Genomic DNA, 19,483 nt, shown 5'->3' on the forward strand with positions numbered 1-19,483 from the left:
CAACATGAATCATCATTATGTTTATAAACGGACTAATGGCAATGGCAGTGTTGGCAACATGAAGGAGATCACATTTCAGGAGATGGGAGGGGCAGAGCAGCGCACATGGTGTTTGTTTACAATGAAGTTCATGTGTTTTGGGGTGGTGAGAGTAGACATGGCAAGAAAGCTAACACTGCACGAATACGGCAACATTTTGAGATTTTTGGATTTGAAGCAGATGTAAAAGTTGCTGCTGTTGTGAGTTGAACCTGTCAGAACCCTGTTTCAATTCATATCTGTCGCTCACTTTGAAAGCTCTGGAGTGGATGAGGAACAGCTGATTCCTGAAGTTAAGATGAGGAATTATCTACATGAAACATCCTTACTTCAGGACAACAACCTAAATAAGGTGGAGGTTGGCTGCAGGGAGATCGCCAGGGAGCTGAAAGTTGCTGTGAGCTAAAGGACCATTGCTAACAACAAGCTAGGCTAACGTTACTTGCTGGTGACTATATTTTTAATGGATTCGGTTTGGACAGAGAGCTACAATATTACATGATGCCACACTAAAGTCAGATGTTTGTTTTCTTTTGTCTCACAGTGTCATAATGTTCCACATTATTATGGAGCAGCTGCTGAGTCAATTGCGACACCTGGTAAAATTCGGTATACCGGTGTGGTCTAGTGTTTGACTTAATATCAAACCAGTTTTTACACATTTTTACACTGGCCAACTCTAGTTGTGATCTCTACTGCACAACTGTAAAGTTTCGTGACTGAATCTTGCATGATTGTGATGCTGATGATGAAAATCTGTCCACAGACAGACAGACAGACAGACATTTAAAGTCCTGGCAAAATACACAAAGTAGTTCTGTGGTAGTTTCTGCTATAAAAGGAGTCTGCAGAAACAGATTTTGCCATGATGACACACACACACACACACACACACACACACACACAGACTCACGAGATGAAAACAATCTCAGCCAGCTGGTAATCAACACCTCTCTAAAACAGCTTCAACAAAAACTGAACATTATAAATCATGATGGTAGCATTTATAAGACTGTGGTGTTAAACTGCTTTAGGTTTAACTATAGGTGTACCTCATAAAGTGGTGGACATACTGTACGTCATGTGCACAGAATTATTCCAAAAACATACAGTGGGCACAAAAATTCCCTCCGAACCTGACGCAGCATTTAACTGTTGAGACACCATATGGTGATGTGATTAACACATGCTTACTTGCATGTTCAAGTCCCCAGTGTCAATTTGTCAGAACAGCAGCCATCTGCTGTGGTGTGAGGGGTCAGCACAGGATTGTCTTGACTCCATATGACACCACACAGCTGCAAGGGTGGGTGACATGATGACACAGTTGGGATGCGGTTTCCATCAGTGGTTGTTATGCCAAGATGCCCTTGAGAAAATGTGAACTCCCCAGCAGGCCTGCTCAACAATCTGCTATTGGTTAATAGCAACTGTGGAGGGATGAGACAAGTATGCAGCCCCCATATGAGAACATAGATGTAACAGTGATTTTAAGAGAGGGGCACAGATGAAAGGAAACAAGCATGCTCTGTATGAACAGAGCCTTCAACCTCTGGCAGCCACAGCAGGGGGCAGCTCCCTACAACTGTGACCAGGCAGGGCAGGGATTATTCTGCATTTGTTTTGCCCAGGGGGCACTTTTACAAAATAACAGTAGCCCAACGGCCAGTTAATAAATCAGCATTAATAATTTATATATAAATAATTAGCCCGTACTTCTGTTGGGGACTTTTTAACACTGTGAATCAATTAATTTTCACTGTGTACAGTGTTGGGCATTAACACGTTGCCAGTAACTGTAACAATATTACTTTTTCCAGTAACAAATAGTGTAACTAATTCCTAATAGAATTTCAGTAATAATATTACAGTTACCCCAAAACCAAACAACTCGTTACAACGTAACTTTTCTTATCAAATCACCACTGACATGAAATACAACATCACATCAGCAGGCTCATTTTCGCAATCGTCGAGCTGCGCATGTACGTCACAAAGCAGCAAGCTAGTTTTGAAGATGGAAACACTTAGCGGCTGGAAATATTCCCATTACTTTGATTTTGTCGGGAGGAAAGATGACAAGAACACTGCTGCTGCAGGTAGTCAGACTAAAACTCTTTCCACTATGAAAAACACGTCCTCAAACCTCCTGTCTGAAACACCTCGGCTACTGCAACCGATGTACACGAACAACGTTAAAGGGAAATTTTGGTTTATTTCAACCTGTCTGACATAAAATAAATGAATGAACTTTTCAGGCCACTGTCCGGTTCTGCCTTCCAGCTGTTGCTGCTTGTTCTCATGAGATGAGATCGCTGCTTGTTCTTGCGATATTTCGGCCGCACTTTGGAAAGCAGAGCTAGATGGTAAACAAACATGGCACCACACCGGTAAGGTAAGACAACATGTTTACATGTTGTTTTCTATATGTTCGCTGACATTTATCCTAACGATATGAGGCGGTCTTTGTGGAAAAAAAGCTTGTTTAGTGGACTAACTTTGCACTTGAAGTATGCCCTTTAGGGTTGGGTCGGTATGAGAAAAAAAAAAAAAAAAAACGGTCCGGTTTTTGTAAAAAACCGCATCAAGTCGGTAATACCTGATTTTCGCCACTTGGGGGACGCAACTGACTCATTTAAAATAAAAAAAGGACCTTAGGACAACAGAGTGACAGTAACAAGTTGCTTCTTTTATTCCTTACAAATACATTTTGCAGCTTACTCAATCAGTGCAAACAAGGGTTGCGTCCTTCGTCTGGCTCAAAGCCAAAGTGTTGCCATAGTGGCGCATTCCTTGATTTCGTCGAGACTAAATTGTCCGCCATTATCGACTCCCCATCACTATTAAACAAACTCCAGGCTACAGTAGAGGCGCATGCGCACTCGCACCTCCTAGCACAGTCCCCGCCCCACCCCCCTCTCTCCTGCTTGCTGTGCGCTTGGTGAAGAGGCAGACACAGGTGCTCACAGACTCGGGCTTACTATAAGCGGAGCGGACTACGTGTAAAAATGTCTGTGAAAAATCCCCACGATGTGAAAAATACATGCCGAACAGTCTTTTGTGTGACACTGGTGCGCGGAGCGAAGTCCGCGCAGTCGTGCTTTGCGCGCACAGGGCCTGCGGACGTCCACTTTTACCAGGCGGACCGCGGTGTCCACTCCGCATATGTTCTGCCCGAGTATGCAGTCCGGTCGGTCTCAAAAAATAAAACCCGGTCCAAGATGGAGTACCAGACCGAATTGGTATTTCCGAGAACCGACCCAGCCCTAATGCCCTTTCACTTAAGTTTTAACAGGTCTGACGCTACTATGCACCCCGGCTGTATCTAGGCTAACGGCTAACATGCTAACTATTATTTTTATGTCACTAGTCACTTGAAACAAATTTAGGACGATAGGAGACAGGTTGAAATAAACCGAAATTTCCCTTTAAGCTCCAAGAAATACACCCCACCAAAGGCGAGCCCTCCTCGGCCACGGAGGTCGGCTGTAGCCCTACACTGACTAAAAAAACAAAACTGGATTTTAACCGTGGGCAGCTTTGGCTACAAAGAATTAATGAAGCTTGTGACTGGATATGTTGTGAATGAAATGTTGCTCCACGAGTGACTCCCCATCTTTAAGGCAGATATTTGGGAAAATACCAGTCACAGGCAACCGAAGACCTCCAGGTTAGAAAAAAAAAAAAAAATTCCAAGTGATCTAGCCTTAGCTACACTTATTGGAGATTACCCTGACATTCACACAGAGGCACACAATTTTGGCTATTTAGAACATTTTTAACAAATTGTACTTTAAAAAGTGATGGTGAAAGAAAAATCGCCATTTCAAAAAGTTGTGGCAGCAGTGTAAATTAGCATTTTTATGCTGATGAACACATTCACATGTACCCTAGTTTTCTATGTGTACTCAAGTGACTTAGAGTGCCTGTTTAGAGTTTTGCATGTGTATCCATCTCCCATTCAGAAAAGAAACTGAGAAAAGAAGCAGCGGTACCTTGGAGAACGGTCCCTAACTGCGGGGAGAGGCGAGAGGGCTTCCCCAGAGGTTGGCCGCTTAACCTGGTCCGTCTTCTCTACACTTTAACTTATTTCCACCCTGCCGACAGCAGTACCGTGGAGAACAGTCCCTAACACAGACAGGGGAGAATCTACCAAGCTCATGTTCTATTTGTGAATAGAAGATTACAGGTTAGGGTAGTACGATGCAGTTTTTTTGAGCGGAGTGGTGAGCGGGATAAAATTTATGATGGAGTGGAGCGGAGCGGAGCGAAGAATGCGCAAAACCAAGCGGAGCGGACAAGCGGCGCAAAGTGACAGGTCTGCGAGCGAGGAGCGGAAATTTTCACCCGGTCCGCTCCGCTCACATGCTCTGCTGCATAAGCACATCTTCAACTTGAGTGATCCAAAATAGCTAAAGCTTTTCCCTTTTGGTGCAAAGGACAAACAGAATTTTGTATATTGGTCATAAAAAACACACTTTTATTTGGTGCAACTTCTAGTCATACAAGTCTATTTTGTCATTCCAGCTGTAAAAACAACCTGTCCATTTAGCCTTAAATTCTACTAACCGTGCACTCAGGAAAACACATTATAGTGGGGGTAATGAATACCAGTCTGATATAAAATGACACTAGGATCATGAGGATGATTTCCTAGGTGCACAACATTAAAACATGACAGATGTATGTGATGTTTCTACGAGTCGAAGTAATGCTGTCCCGAGGAGAAACCCCTGACACTGTCTCCACATCATTAGTCCTGTCTCTGAACACTTGTTCCTTCAGTCTAATACTGACAAATGATGAGTAATGCAGTTTGGGCTCTGTTGAGTTTTGTCCTTAACTCTCAGAGGCACACAGGGAACCATCCGCTGGGGTCTGACCTCAGATAGCCTTCTGGGACTCCAGCCCAGAATGTTTTCTCAAATCTCGAATCTTTTCAGTTTTTTTAAAAAGACCTTCAACACTGTCATTCAGATAATGAATTATGTCCATGTTGTTTATCCCATTATGCTGCTCCCTAAAGAAATCGATTTATAATTATACAGATAATTGAGTAAATGTTCTTCTGTTTGCCTAATATTCAATTCAGAGTATTAAAGATTTTATTTGCATTAGAGCAGCCCAGATTATTATGGCGTGGATTCAAATGTAGCAGATTTGTCAGCTAAACATTCAGTGTGTGAACTCTACTCCAGCACAGTATAACAATATAAGGTTTCAAAGTGAAGCTGTTTACACTAAATTCCTGCCCTACCTCTGTTATGTAACTTTTTAGATGTCAGGAGTGAAAATTAGTCATCATCAACATTTGTTGTGGTATGGTTTCAGAATGATGAAGACAGCTGGAGAACAACTAAAATAATTGGAGGTGGGCTCTGGCATTAATCATGTTTTTTACAAATGCTGTACAGATTTTTTGGTGTTCTATTAACTCAGATGGCTTTAAAAAAAAACACACATATAGCTTCTGTCAATAATCTCCTAGGGGAGCATGCCCCTACTCTCCCTTATGGTTTGGCTAAGCCCTGGATCTTTACAATGTCTAGCTCTGTCCCTGGTCCGCACATGAACCCACACAAGTGACTCCGCTTGGAAACCATCTCACCAGAGCAATCCATCTTAAATGTTGTTCCAATTGATCGAGGAGCACAAGAGCGATCTTTAATAAGCCAAACAGCTGAGAGAGGGTGGGGGATGTGACCCTATTTCTGAGTTTTAATGTGTGTGTGAGGAATGAGGAAATTAATGAGGCTTACTATGGATGGGCATGTATGGGATGGTTGGAGCCAGCACTGTGTGTGTGTGTGTGTGTGTGACAGTACAAGTGCCCTCTAACAAGGTGAGCCTGCCTGTGACTTGACAAGGGGTTAGACAGTGTTTGCAATTACTAAACATAGTTTGTTATACAGCAAAGTAGAAACTGAGTTTGTTGTGCCGTGTAATGACACCAAGATGAGCTGGACAGGAAGGTATTTAAATCAGTATAGTGGATTATTTAGCATCTGAAAACATATCTGACCCTCACTGAAAATGCTAAATTATCTGTTGCTCCAAGAGAATATAAATACAGTTAGAAGTATATCATATTAGGTGTAATGTTGCTTATCCAATTGGGATAATAAGAATTGAGGCTAAAGTCTGAGATGATGATATATTTCAATAGAATTACTCCCATATTTTGACCAAAAAATCATTCAGGTATGTGCTTGACATTAAGAATAAGTTAACTCCTCAGTGCAATAAGCATCATATTCACAAAATAAGTCACATGCAATTGCAGTCTTCTGCTGTTGGCTACTGAGCAGTTTAAGGTTTAATTAATTTACTCCCTACATGTAACTACTGAATTCAGAGAACTGTTAAGGGAACTTTTTTCGGAAACTCTGGAGGAAATAAGTTTGGATTCTGAGCCAAATTGGTTTTACTCATTTGTTGCTTATCTATAGACCCTTACCCTTACAGACTATTTGTAAACAGTATGATGTTTTTTGGTGGGCGGGGCTTAGCTGGAGGCAAAACAATTCTCCACAGACATTAGCTAACGCTAGTTAGCAAGTTCTGTTGGCTTATTTTAGACAATAGAGGAAGATGATACTTCAGAAATACGCATTTTGAGTACCTGAGCGCACTCTGGCACAAACTGGACGGTCCGTAGATTCAGAGCACTGTCAGAATGTACCAGTCCAGAGTACCGCACTCTTGGAGTGGCAGAGTGCACTCTGGGCACTCTGTCTGGGGACAAGGAGCAGCAGACACCAAGCGGAGTGAATGTGTGATTAACTTAACCTTTGTTACTTCATGTAGAATATATAAAGCTTTGTTTCGTTACAACAGTAAATACTTTTTCTCTAACGTGATATGAAGTGTGCACATGTAGCATTTTTGATGATCACCTCCATCCAGTCCTTTGGTTTTATCACATTTAACCATAGCTGTCTTCGTTTTTGTTGACAAGCAGTGGCAGCTTTTATGCAATAAAATTTAAGTTTTGAGCCATGACTCCTTCTTTTCTGTCTCCAATAACACAACAAGACGACATTTTAAGACTCCTACGTAGCCTACAGCCCCGTGGTGGCGACTCGTATTTTGCCTCCAGAGAATAAAATGACGTCATTGTGGCGCTAGCCCTAAAGGGGTCTATGAATCAGAGCAGAACTGTAAACTCAGTCTTGGCCGTTTTCCAACTGAGGAACTCAGAGCATCAAAGCTTGCACCTGGCTTTTTACATGTTGTTTTCTTCTTTATAAACGATCATAGTGATATGTCACGTGGAGCATAGGGCAACACGAGTACATGTGAAGCCCACAGGCCCATGTTGTCCCAACCTTCCTGTTGTTTATTCATTTTTTATCTTTTTTAATAATCTAAGCTTTTGCAATCTGAAAAATGTGTTCTACAACATTGCAACGTTGGTTTGAATGTGATTAATTGTTCATCCCTGATGTAAACCATATAAAGCCTTACAGTCTGATATTTACTGCATATCAGCGTTGCCACATACCTGCTCTTTTGTTGCGTTCCAACAACCTTGGAAACTTCAGCAGTAAACACGGTCTGGATCGGCCTGTCTACTGAGACTTGCATGTTGATATTTCAGGAAAACTGTTTCAGCTCCTGGCTGAAGAGAAGAATGAAACGGATGTCACTCAAAATGGCTGAAATTCCACAATCCACAGGTGGCAATGCAAGAGTCAGAAAGTAATTACAAAATACATGAATGCAGTCTGGCTTCAGTGTTCCATCTTGACCTTAGAGTTGGAGCAGTTGACAATGTAGTGTCACCTCATGCTTTCAACAATGTCACATGAGCTTCATTAGCAGTATGAGTTGTCATGGAAACAATGTTTCTGAGCACTTTGAGGACTTCTCAATCATAGTGACACAAAGGTCAAAAGACAATGATCAGAAGCTGCAGCTAAGATTTTACTTTTCAGGATTAAAGCATATTTGTTTTGACATTGGCCACTGTGCAGTTTTGACATACCCAACATTTACTGAAAGGCTTTAATTATCATCAACATGAAAAACTGACATCATGAGGTTTTCACATTGCGCCTGCATGTGTGTATATGACTGCGACTCCATCCAGCTAATTATCCCATGGTGCTGTTGCGTGTTGGGAGGTCACAGAAGTGTTATTGGCTGTCACCACTAACAGGCGGCACTGAGAGATGATCGCACCATCTCTGTGTCAGCCCAAGAGCCTGAACACACTGCACCCGGTCAAAACACACACCGGGCGTACAGCCAACTCTGATAGGATTTACACAACAGTACAAAAAAAACACTGATGTCAAATCCTTTGTGAACCAAATGTAATCATTTTTTGTCAGGCAGGTTGAATATGAAAATATCTGTCACACTTGGCACAAATGTTACTTACTCTAAATCCAGCTCAAAACACAAAATACAGGCTTATGTAATGTTGTCATATTAATACACTTTGAAATAATTTGATAAAGTGACTGAGGTTTTAATCCTCCTCACAAATTCCTGTCACTCTCAGTTTTTCTCTCTCCTATAATCTCGTCTCTCCTGTCTTCACCACCACATCTTAACTCTGACAGGCTTCTAGTTTCAATGCAGCAAATGTTTAATTCCCAAAGCAAAACACTGGTTTGCAAGACACCTGACATGTGAATCAGTACAGCTGACGCCAATGGACTAAAAGGGTGGAGATAATTGAAAATAAAGAGGTGTGTTGGGTTGTTTGTGCACCAGCAGTAAACCGTATCATAACCTTTAAACATTACATGTTTTCAGATCAGTTAAGTTTACATTTCATCATTATAACACTGCAGCCTCCAGACAGATTAAACAGGATCTTCCTGAGCACACATCTCTGAACAACAATCCATGAGTTAACAGGGGATAATATGTCATCTCAAAAAGGAACCATCCTCTCTGCATTGTCCAGTTCACAGAGAAGAAGTCTTACAGCAGAAATAACACATGATGAGTGCTGTAAAACGGTGGGACTGCAAATAAAAAGACACACTTACTTACTGACCATTACCCTTAATAGTCCATTTTCTGTCATTTGGTTTGCAGCATCCATCAAAAATATAAAGAGGAGGTTACAATGGATGAATAAAATTCGCTACATCTGCTCCTGTGTTAGAGGAAAGCATTATGCTGGGGAAACGTGCCAGCATGAGTAGTGCAGGATTCCATAAGAAAACCCCCCACAAAAAAACACGTAAACAATATGTCACAAGAGGCCGTGGTTTACAGTGGTTTTAGAACAGCTGAGGGGTGTTGTCAGGCAAAACACGGACTATACTTTAAAGTAGTGTTATGCTACAGGATCTGTCATTTCCATGCTTCCTAATCACTGTCTATGTAAGCAGCCACGCAATCCATTCTGGTAGTGCTGTATTAAGTTAAAACTAGGCTATTAAATGCAAACCAGGGGTGTCCAGCTTGATTCAATGCCTCTGGAAACTACCGAAAAACTTAAACTAACCATTATCGGTCTAAAATAAAAACAAAATGGGGCACCCGGCGGCTCAGTGGGTAGAGCAGGCGTCCCATGTACAAAAAACTGTGTCCTTGCTGCAGCAGCCACAGATTTGATTCCAACCTGTGGCCCTACGCCACATGTCAGTTTTAATTCCTGGAGCAGACACCCCTTAGCACCTACCTTAGCATGCCTATCAAGCGTCCAATAATGGGAGGCAGTGCTACCCCTGGCTTCCAAAAATGCACCTGTGGACACGTACCATTAAGTTGAAGCTCTCGTCTATTAGCTGATGTTTATCCCACTTGATGGTCCCAACTATATATTGGTGTTTACCAACCCCGCTGTGGCAGTAGACACGGGTTATTTTGTAGTCTCACTTTAACTAATCCTGCATATATCTGTGCAATCTGTGATAAGTTTTCAGTCCGACAATTACAGTGTCACAATGTCACGACACATTTTGTTCTCCAGTGCTAAACTTGAAAACTAAAAGCTGAATTAAAGGAGCAATCTGATGGTCTTGGGTGTGTGGACCCGGGTGCTAATCACATGCCTGCTTTATGAAAAAAGGGCTAACATATTGTAAATACTTAGAATTAACTTACTGAATATAGACTTTTCTACACTGAGTCTGTTTCTTTCTGATCAGTTTTTTTAATCCGTCATCTGGAAAAAATTATTACGCACAGAAACCTTGCGCACTGATTCCGATGTGTTTTATTCTTCTATTCGTTGTGAAAACTCGCAATATGCGACAAAATGAAGAGACACATTTCCTCCTTTGCCTCTCTTCACTGGAGTTATTTATCAGGCTGTCACCAGTCCCTCTCTGTCTTTCATTTGGCATGACAGCTGCATGAAGGGGCGGAGCTGTCCTGCCTCTCTGTCCTCTACATTCTGTGTGCGGTCCACAACCTCTTTCTCGTCATCAACATCCAACTGCATGTTAATATCTGACCTGTTGAAAGTGAGCTATCCAAGTTGTGAAATTATTCTGCGCACCCCGCTCCTCTGTCTTGTCGTCGCTGTGTCCTGCCGCCACATTTTCTTCTTCTTCTTGATTCTTGGTCAAACGTCTCTTAAGGCTTCTGACAGATGCGAAAACGCAGAAAATCAAACCTGTTCCAAAAATTTTAATGATGGATGAAAGTTTCGGACTCAGGGCTGAATTCACAAAGAATGAACTGTGGCCACTGATAGCACCTTGAATTGCACTTCATTTGCACCCGCAGTTTGCTCCGTCTTAATGTCCTATTCACAAAGGATATTGCGCTAATGATATACCAGCGCAAACACGCCCACAAAGTTTGGCAGCTGAGTGTAGTTTGCCCCTGATTTGCCCCTGATTGCAATAAGCCACACATGGCAAAGTATAAATGCTGGCTTTGCGCCAAGAACACGTGGCAGAACAATGGCAGACTTTGTTTGGCAAAGTACTGAATACTGTATACCCTCATGTAGTGATGTCTGCGGGTGAGTCAGTCTAACAGTGTCGGATGGGTTGAGGCTGTGGATCTGACCAAGTTTGACCACTTTATCACTATTCCCTCTCACTTGTAACTGTTTTTTCGTTATCTTTTGAATTGAATATGAATTATGGAACCATTTTTGTTCACGTTTGTTTCCCCCGTTTCGTAAAATAAATTATTGAAAGTTGCTTTTGAAGTGCGTGACAGAAGTGCGTTTTGAGAACGACTGCAGACTGTCACCTGTTCAACGCATCAATATCTTCGGATGCCATTATAGTAATAATGATTATAATAATAATGTCAAAATATTATTTACAGACTGATTTAACAGACGATTACTGCTGCCACGATCACTGGAAAGTCTGGGCGAGAGGCTTCCACAGAGGAGCGCCCAGTTTGCACCAGCTTTCTAAAGACGTTATTTACTTCACTCAAACTGTGTGTGGCTATTAGCGCTGGTGTTAGTGAATTAGACATTGTTTATCAATGAGGCTCATTTGCATAGAAATGAGCAATTTTTCCGCCAAATATATGCATATTACCTCATTTAAATATGTGCAAATAACACTGGAGCACCGAGACACAATCTGCTTGGCAGCGCAGTTAGTGGAGCATTTCACCCTCTGCGCGTGCTTTGTGAATTAGACAGTATCTGTTTGCTCCATTTTTACCGGTTTAGCGGCTGCAAAAGCCACGCAATCCTTTTGTGAATTCGGCCCTCAGTGTGCAAACGTGACTGACACAACATGAAGTCGTATTTATTTTTAGACGTGTGACAATTTCAGACGAAAGAAACTGACGCAGTGTGCAAAGGCCTTAACTGTTGGACAAAACCGAGGTCATTCTCGGATGTATTGGTGACTAGCATGCTAGCTAACAAGATACAACATGTAAACAAGATTATTTCTAAACATTATGAAGGAGTGTTTGTCCTCCTTTGGTGGAGTCTAGCTGTTTCTGCTTGCTTCATGCTAAGCTAGGCTATAAACACACATTGGACCAAGCTGCCACATGTACAGAGATGAAACTGGTATTGATCCTCTAATCTAAGAGAGTAAAGAGGTGTAGTTTTCAAAATGGCAGCATATTCCTTTAACATATTTTACTTTAAATGAAAACGTTTCTACATTTAAAATCTCAGTTCCTTTTAAGCATGATGTCCTTGTGTCACTCTGACTTGGAACTGTGTTGTTGTTATGTAGTCAGCTGCACACGATGACGGCGCACAGTTTACTCAGTTGAGGAACTCCACACCCACAGACACGCTGCAGTATGTGGGAGTCCTGGTGCTAACAGGATGCCTAATTAGCATCTGTGTGAAACTCAGGTAGTTATCAACCTGCTGCGACAATTAACCACCCTCCGGCTACACACTCTGCCCCCGTCTGTCTCATATCTCATCTAATCATATCCCCGTCCCTTTGTTGTGAAGGTGTCAGGTTTCTGTTCGTCAGGGTGAGCCAACAGATGAGACAGGAAGGGGGGAGAGAGAGACAGACAGATCAGATACAGGGACGAGTGCTCAGTGTCATGGATGGTGAGCTTGTTTACATTTGTGCCAACCTGTTTGACACAGTAACGCCAAACTACCATGACAACTTGTTCAACGTACAAATGTGCCTCCTCTCCGTGGTGCAGGATCACGGTGCAGTGTTGTTGGAACAGTCAAAGAGGATAAAATGCACAAGATATAGATTTGAATGAATGTTTCACTCAGCCATTGACTGATTTATCAGGTTACCCTTTATATTCATTTAAGAGGCTGCACACAAGAACGTGTGGCTATGGGGAAATCCAGCCATCTAAAGTCCTGGTTTTATTCAGGGTCAAGTGCATTTACTGTGTCAGTGTACTTCTGTGCTGATGAAAGAGTCAAGTAGGGGCTTATGTTCAGGATGGAAACACGAGTCACCAGCCAAGTCCTGCAATGTTTTGGCCATGACACAAAAGATCTTACTCCTCATCCAACCAACAGGTTATAAATGGGACTTACACTATAAGCTTCTACGAACAGCCAAGGTGTTTAGTAGCAACTGCCAGGGGACAGCGGACTGATACTTAACACCTATACTACACAGCCCTGTAGAAGAAAATCTTGGCATCATATGTGTCTGTAAACCATGGATAAGCTACATTTGTATGTTTCATGCATAGCACATCAACATGTCTACACAGATGTAGTTCTGGTTACACTTATATGCGGTGGATGGCATGAAACCTAGGAAAGATGGCTGACAAGCTGCAGACCACCGAATAACAAAACCAGGTGTGTTTTAGTGAACCATCGCAGCATTTACAGCGCCGATTTTGGCACCAAAACTTGGATGTTTTTTTTTTTTTGTGAGACATCAAGACATTTATTTTTGGCATCAAAACTGGGCATCTGAAACAAGAGGTTTTCCCAGCTCTAAACACAGTAACCACAGCATTGCTGGAACATAAAGAAATGTTAAGTTTCAACCAACAAATTTTCACTCTGACCTTGTCACAAATCGACATTTGGTCCACCTCCAGATATGATGTGAAAGGTACCACGGATGCGTTGATTGTTGACGTTCTGGGACGCTGCATCAAGTTCTGATGGTTACAGGTATTGTACGTCAGTACAACAACGCGAATTGACTTTTTTCCCCTCCAACAACTAACGCAGGTGGTTGGGTTTAGGCAACAGAAACACATGGTTAGGTTTAGGAAAAAAGAACAGGGTTTGGCTTTATGACCTTCGGGACACAAACACCGCTCCCCCAGGTGGAAGTCAGTGTTTGTTGGACTCATCCACTACCCCTCCTACCCGCCATACTTGGACTTTCCCCGGCTACATTTTCATTCTTGTCCAGCCACGTTTCCCCCTGATGCCACCAAGCACTGTTCAACTATAACAACGTCAGGCCGCGTATCATGCTGATGGACGGCTTTTTTCATCAGTGTCTGATGCTGCAAGTCACTGTCCAAGCACTGGATTTCGACGACTTTGGAGTGAGACCGGGCTCTTTCAACACATCTGCAACATATGAAATGTACAAATGTGACATATCTATGGTTTGCAGAAATGTACGATGCCGACATTTATTACAGGGACACTCTTCCAAGCGCGTGCACTTTCCTTTCTCCTTTGCTGCTGTTGTGTGCACAGGCATCATTATTTCAGATAATTTGAACAACAGACAAGTAATATTGTGGTAAATGTCTGGCAAATCATTCGATAATAAGGAAAATATACTCAGAAGTAGCTCTAACGATGCATTCACCTCATGAATCATAACATATTGCTCTCCCTTACATGATAGCACATTAGCTGCTTTTAATACTGAAAAGTACCAATGTTGGTGACTCTATCTTTGAATTACTTGGTGTTGGAGTGAAACCAAATGTTTTTGCTGTCACCCACTGCTGCCAATGGCACCGCTCCATCCTGTATATGCTCCATAGTTTCCTCATTCTAAACAGCTTATCCTGCTTGAGGTCAAAAGGGGCTGGAGCCTTTCCCAGTGTGCATTAGGTGAGAGGCAGGAGTACAGCATTTAGGACTATCTCACATTCACCTAGCCTGCCTGTCTTTGGATTCTGGGAATAAACCAGAGCACCTGTAGGTGACCCATGGTGACAAAGCAGGAACGTGACCTTATGTAGTGCTTATCAACAAACACAAAAAAAGCATAAAAACAAGTGTGTTTCACTTTGTAGTATCCATAAACATGGATAGTGCTTTGCTTCTAAAATTGTTTGTGCTAGGTGGTCTTTCATTGTGTTTTCTGCCATGCTGGGAGGAACAGAGCTCACCTTTGGCATTAGCTAAAGAGGATCCTTAATAAAATACAAATAATCTCTGTTGCTGCAGTAATTGACCTTGCCACAAATAGTAAAGAGCATAGATAAAAGGAGAGGCACTGAGGGGGTCAACATTGTTTGAAGGCGCTCGCAGCTCGTGAATGCAACCTGCTTTTATCGGTCACCAAACAACTAAATGCAGCGAAAGCGGGCAGCTGCATTTGCATTCTAAACACAATCAGCGTGTAGTAATATCAAAGCACTCCAGACCCCCTTGATCTACTTTTGTATTCATCAAGAAAATCCCTGCATTTGCTGATAAACATAAATACTTTTGCATATGAATATTCCTAGTTTGGTTAATCTGGAGCAGTTCAGCTGACATACAAGTATGTGTTTGCATTGGAGATGAACGGGGTTTCTGTGTGTGCACGCATACTCATCTGAGGGAATATTTGAGAAACATGAATTATGAATCCCATGCCGTGCACAGATAACTGTGGTAATGAAGCCGACAGAACAACTGGATAGGCTACATATTTAAAGAGGCTACTTCCTTTGTGGACATGTCATCTGGGCATTAAAGATTTAGACGTTGTGATAGCCCAACATTAGAGAGGGCTGCAGGGTGAGTGGGTTGGAGATGAGAGTATTATCTGGCCGGTGTTATGGGGCTGATGCTTGCAAGAAACCAGAGCTGGCAGGGTGAGGCTGACGTAACATGACGGCACATGGAGGCTTAACTGTGGAGTGTCCATAATAACAGTGCAAACACTTCACAAAATCCTAAATTGTAAGTGTTCAGGATATTAATAATATTCACATGCTAAATATATTCAGAATCAGAGAATATACAGAAAAAGCAAATATGTGGGATTATGTATTGCTTACAACTTCAAAGTGTCTACAAACAACCTCTATAATCACATTACAGTAACAGGAGTGAAACATTCTCTCACAGTACAAACCATAACACCTTGGTTCAGGTAGTATTAACCCCCCAGAATGAAGCATCCACTTTCTTCAGACAGTTGCAAAATGTTTTTCACCAAATTAGTTTTTGTGTAATTAGACATCTCTGTCTACGTCATCTAGTTTCTCTGCAAGATTAGCCTCACGTGATCCCTATCCATGTCTGTGTTACTGTACCAGGCCACAGACTAAGAGCGAAGCCAACACATGTTGTTTAATCCTCCAGTACATCACAGCTAACCAAGACCTTTTGTTTAATCAAACTCCACGTGGAGTCAGTTCACTGATAAAGAAACAGTATACCACTGCAAGGGCCTGGCTGTCATCAAAGCACTGAAAGAACATGTCAGCCTTTGGCCAGGTGAGCTCATAGATCCACTTACTGTTGGGTGTGTAGATGACTGGTTGTGTTGATGGCTGTCTTTGTGTTGAGCACAAGTGTAATAGTTATGATTAGCAAGCTTGTACTGTTTACTAAATGGTGATTTTAGCATCACGTTTCACTAGTTGCAAGACTATGCTTTAGTTTTTGCAAAATATAAATAAATACATAGTGATTTCTTTAAGACCCTGAAGTGTAACAATACTTAGCGCTGTTCTGACGGTATTTCCAGAATCCTCTAACCATAAAGAAGAAAAATATTCTGTTTATTCTAGCGGCATTGCTCTATGGATAGCAGTGTGGGTCTGAAAGCAAAAATATCTCAACAAATATCCTATGTATTGCCAGATGATAAATCCTGCTGACTTGAGTGATCCTGACTTTTTCTCTGGCGCCACCATGAGGGTGATATTTGTGGTGCAGAGTGAAATACCTCCACAACTATTGAGTGGATTCCCATTTAAACTGCTACCGATATTCATGGTTCCCAGATGATGAATCCCACTGACATTGGTGATCTCTTGACTTTTTATTAAAATATCTGCACAGCTATTTAATGCACTGCTGTGAAAATTAAGACATTCATGTTCCCCAGAGGATGAACTGTAAAAAGCTTTGAACCCCTGTCTATTCTTCTAGTGTCATAATCTGGTCAAATTTCCTTTCTGACCAAATACTTGACAAACTGACAACACATTCCCTTCAGCCTCAGCTGTACTTTATGTTTGATGCTAATCACAAAATGTTAGCATGCATGCCTAAAGATTCAGTTGGTAACTCTTATGAAAATAACTGCCATATTTGCCCAAAGTGTTATTATACCCTGAAAGAAGTACATGATACAGAACGTCTGTGAAAAAAATCATGTCCCTCCTCCTCTTCCTACTGCCTCTAAGTGCATTATCTAGAATCAGATTAAAGCACAGTCAGCTACAACCAATTAGAGCCAAGGAGTCTGTATCATGTCAATCCCTCCATGAACTGTGGTCAAACTGTCAAACAAGGCGGTGCTGATCAAACATGAATCAAGATTCTGCAACCACATTGTCTATTTCTCATCTCAAATGTTTCAGAAACATGCTTTAGTGTACTGTTTAACTGTAAATGAGAGAGTTTGTCCGGCTGGTGGGTGGTTCTTGGTACTCCAGTTATTGCATCTTAACTTGGGCAAAGTGAGATCAAGTAAACAAACGTTGCAGCAAAAGTACAAATGTGTGAAACTGTAACCAGTCTTTTAAGAGCACTGACACACAAGCATGACAGTCAGCCATAGGTCAATGTCAGGAAGTCAGTGACCGTACCACACGAGAAATTCTCAGCACATGAGAATTGTAAAGGAAGTGAGGAAAGTGGCTAAAGTCAAGACGGTGTGAGATCAATGTTGTTGTTTTTTAATATTAGGTAAGGTTTTTTTCTGTCATGGAGCTCTCTAGTTGTGATATTAATGTGCTAACAGACTAACTAACATCTTGAATCCATCCTGTTGGTCTTTCAAATACCCTTTTTTTTAATACAAAGACAGACTACTGCCACCTGCTGGTATGGAGAGTTATTTCTTCTCACACAGGCGCAGAACATATGTGCTGGTTGTGATGTGTCCAAGTGCTTCTTTTTGGTGGAGACACAGAGTAATGTCTGGGCCTTAACATTAATAAATTCAGTAACAGTAATATCACACTTTGCATTTACTAAAAAGCTGATGCAACCCTGAACCCGAGGCACAGCAGAGGCTCTAAGGGAAACGTGTTTGTCGGAGTGTAAACTGGTACAAAGTGTCTGCCACTCTAGATCATTTGACATAATTTGTTTGCTCTATTAACTTTTCGTCATTCTCCTCCCCTGCTCTGTTTTGTTGGCTCACTGTTAATGACTTGTCCTCCAAACAGCAGATTAGGTGTTAGCGTGGTAGTTACACCGCGCGCTAAATCAAAAATAAATCACATTTTGTCTGAGGTGACCTGATGAAGCATGTAGTTTTCAGGGGTTATAGATAAGAAGGAGAAGAAGTAACATAACACTGCAGTCTGATCAAACAGTAAAAGAATCAGCTCTGAATTCATTCTTACTGTTGATCAAGCAGAAAGACATATTATTCCTCTGAGTGTTACTCTGAATAACCACAGTACCAGGGTCTCTCTGGTTATACGTGACAAGTACACACACAAAAAACAACACTCACTTCCTCTAATATGTTTGTTTGTGAAAACACACACACTGTCAGTTTTCTGGGTGCCACTGACTGAAGGTCAGACCAGTCTCAAGCAAACAAAGCACAATGGTGACGTCACTGTACTCTATTGCACCATAAAAACAAACACACAATACCCAGACTGAAAAATGACAAAGGATATAAGACAGCAATTTCCATTCAATCATGCCTTGAGGTACAGAACTGTGTTGACTGACACAGTCTGTGACCTGTCGCTTGTGGAGAAATGGCAGTTACAGGCTGAGCACTATGCTTCACTGTGAGAAATGTGCGACTGCATTTATATGAGGGACGACTTTGAAGGTCCAAAGCGCTTTGTACTCTCTGCTGTATGCTAGACTGTGTGAACAGTGTGGAAGCCACCTGGCACAGCTTCAGGGACTATTTTACATCAAACACGAACCCTAAACTCTGTTCAACAGAACTTGATAATCCTTCATGTGCTTCGCCCATATGTTCAGCTCCAGTCTTTCCTCAACGACAATTAAGCCAACTGTGATGTCACGTGACGTACCTAACAGCCAATAGATAACACATGAGATAAAATGGAGATTTAAATTTTTAATCAGCAAATTTGTCTGTTGAATTTGGTGTACGACTGCAAGTAATGGGCTCACCAAATGTGCCGACTCTATTTTGGTCCTCATTCATAATATTCAGGCACTACTTCATTTCAAACACTGATATTAATGTACTCTGACATGTTTCTGAGATTTATGACATTTTTAGAATTCAAAAACCTGTCCTCAGAGGCTATTTCAGAAACGGGCATTACCTGATCTGTGATCCAGTTCTGAGCGCTGACAGGTAATGATTGAATTATGGTGGAGTGAATACATGTCATGAATACACAGAGCCTATACTGTAACAAAGGCTGCTCACAATATGTTTTTTTGCACTAGAAATGCCACTGCTGATGATGATCAAAACCAGTGTGTCAATTGTTTTAATTATCATAAATTTATCGTAATTATTATAAACACTCATCTGGAGTGGCACTATGCCTCTTCAGGTGTGATTCTCTCATCAAAGTAATTGTGAAGTGAAGCCTCAGTGTCTTTATGCAAAATCAGTTCACACATACTTTAAAATTCCTGCTTTCATCGTCACTGAATGGAAACACCCAGCTCTGGTGATTTTAATATTTTCAGACAGATAGCATGCTTGACTATAATGAG

Source organism: Epinephelus lanceolatus, chromosome 6, assembly GCF_041903045.1.
Source record: "Epinephelus lanceolatus isolate andai-2023 chromosome 6, ASM4190304v1, whole genome shotgun sequence".
Taxonomy (NCBI): Eukaryota; Metazoa; Chordata; class Actinopteri; order Perciformes; family Serranidae; genus Epinephelus; species Epinephelus lanceolatus.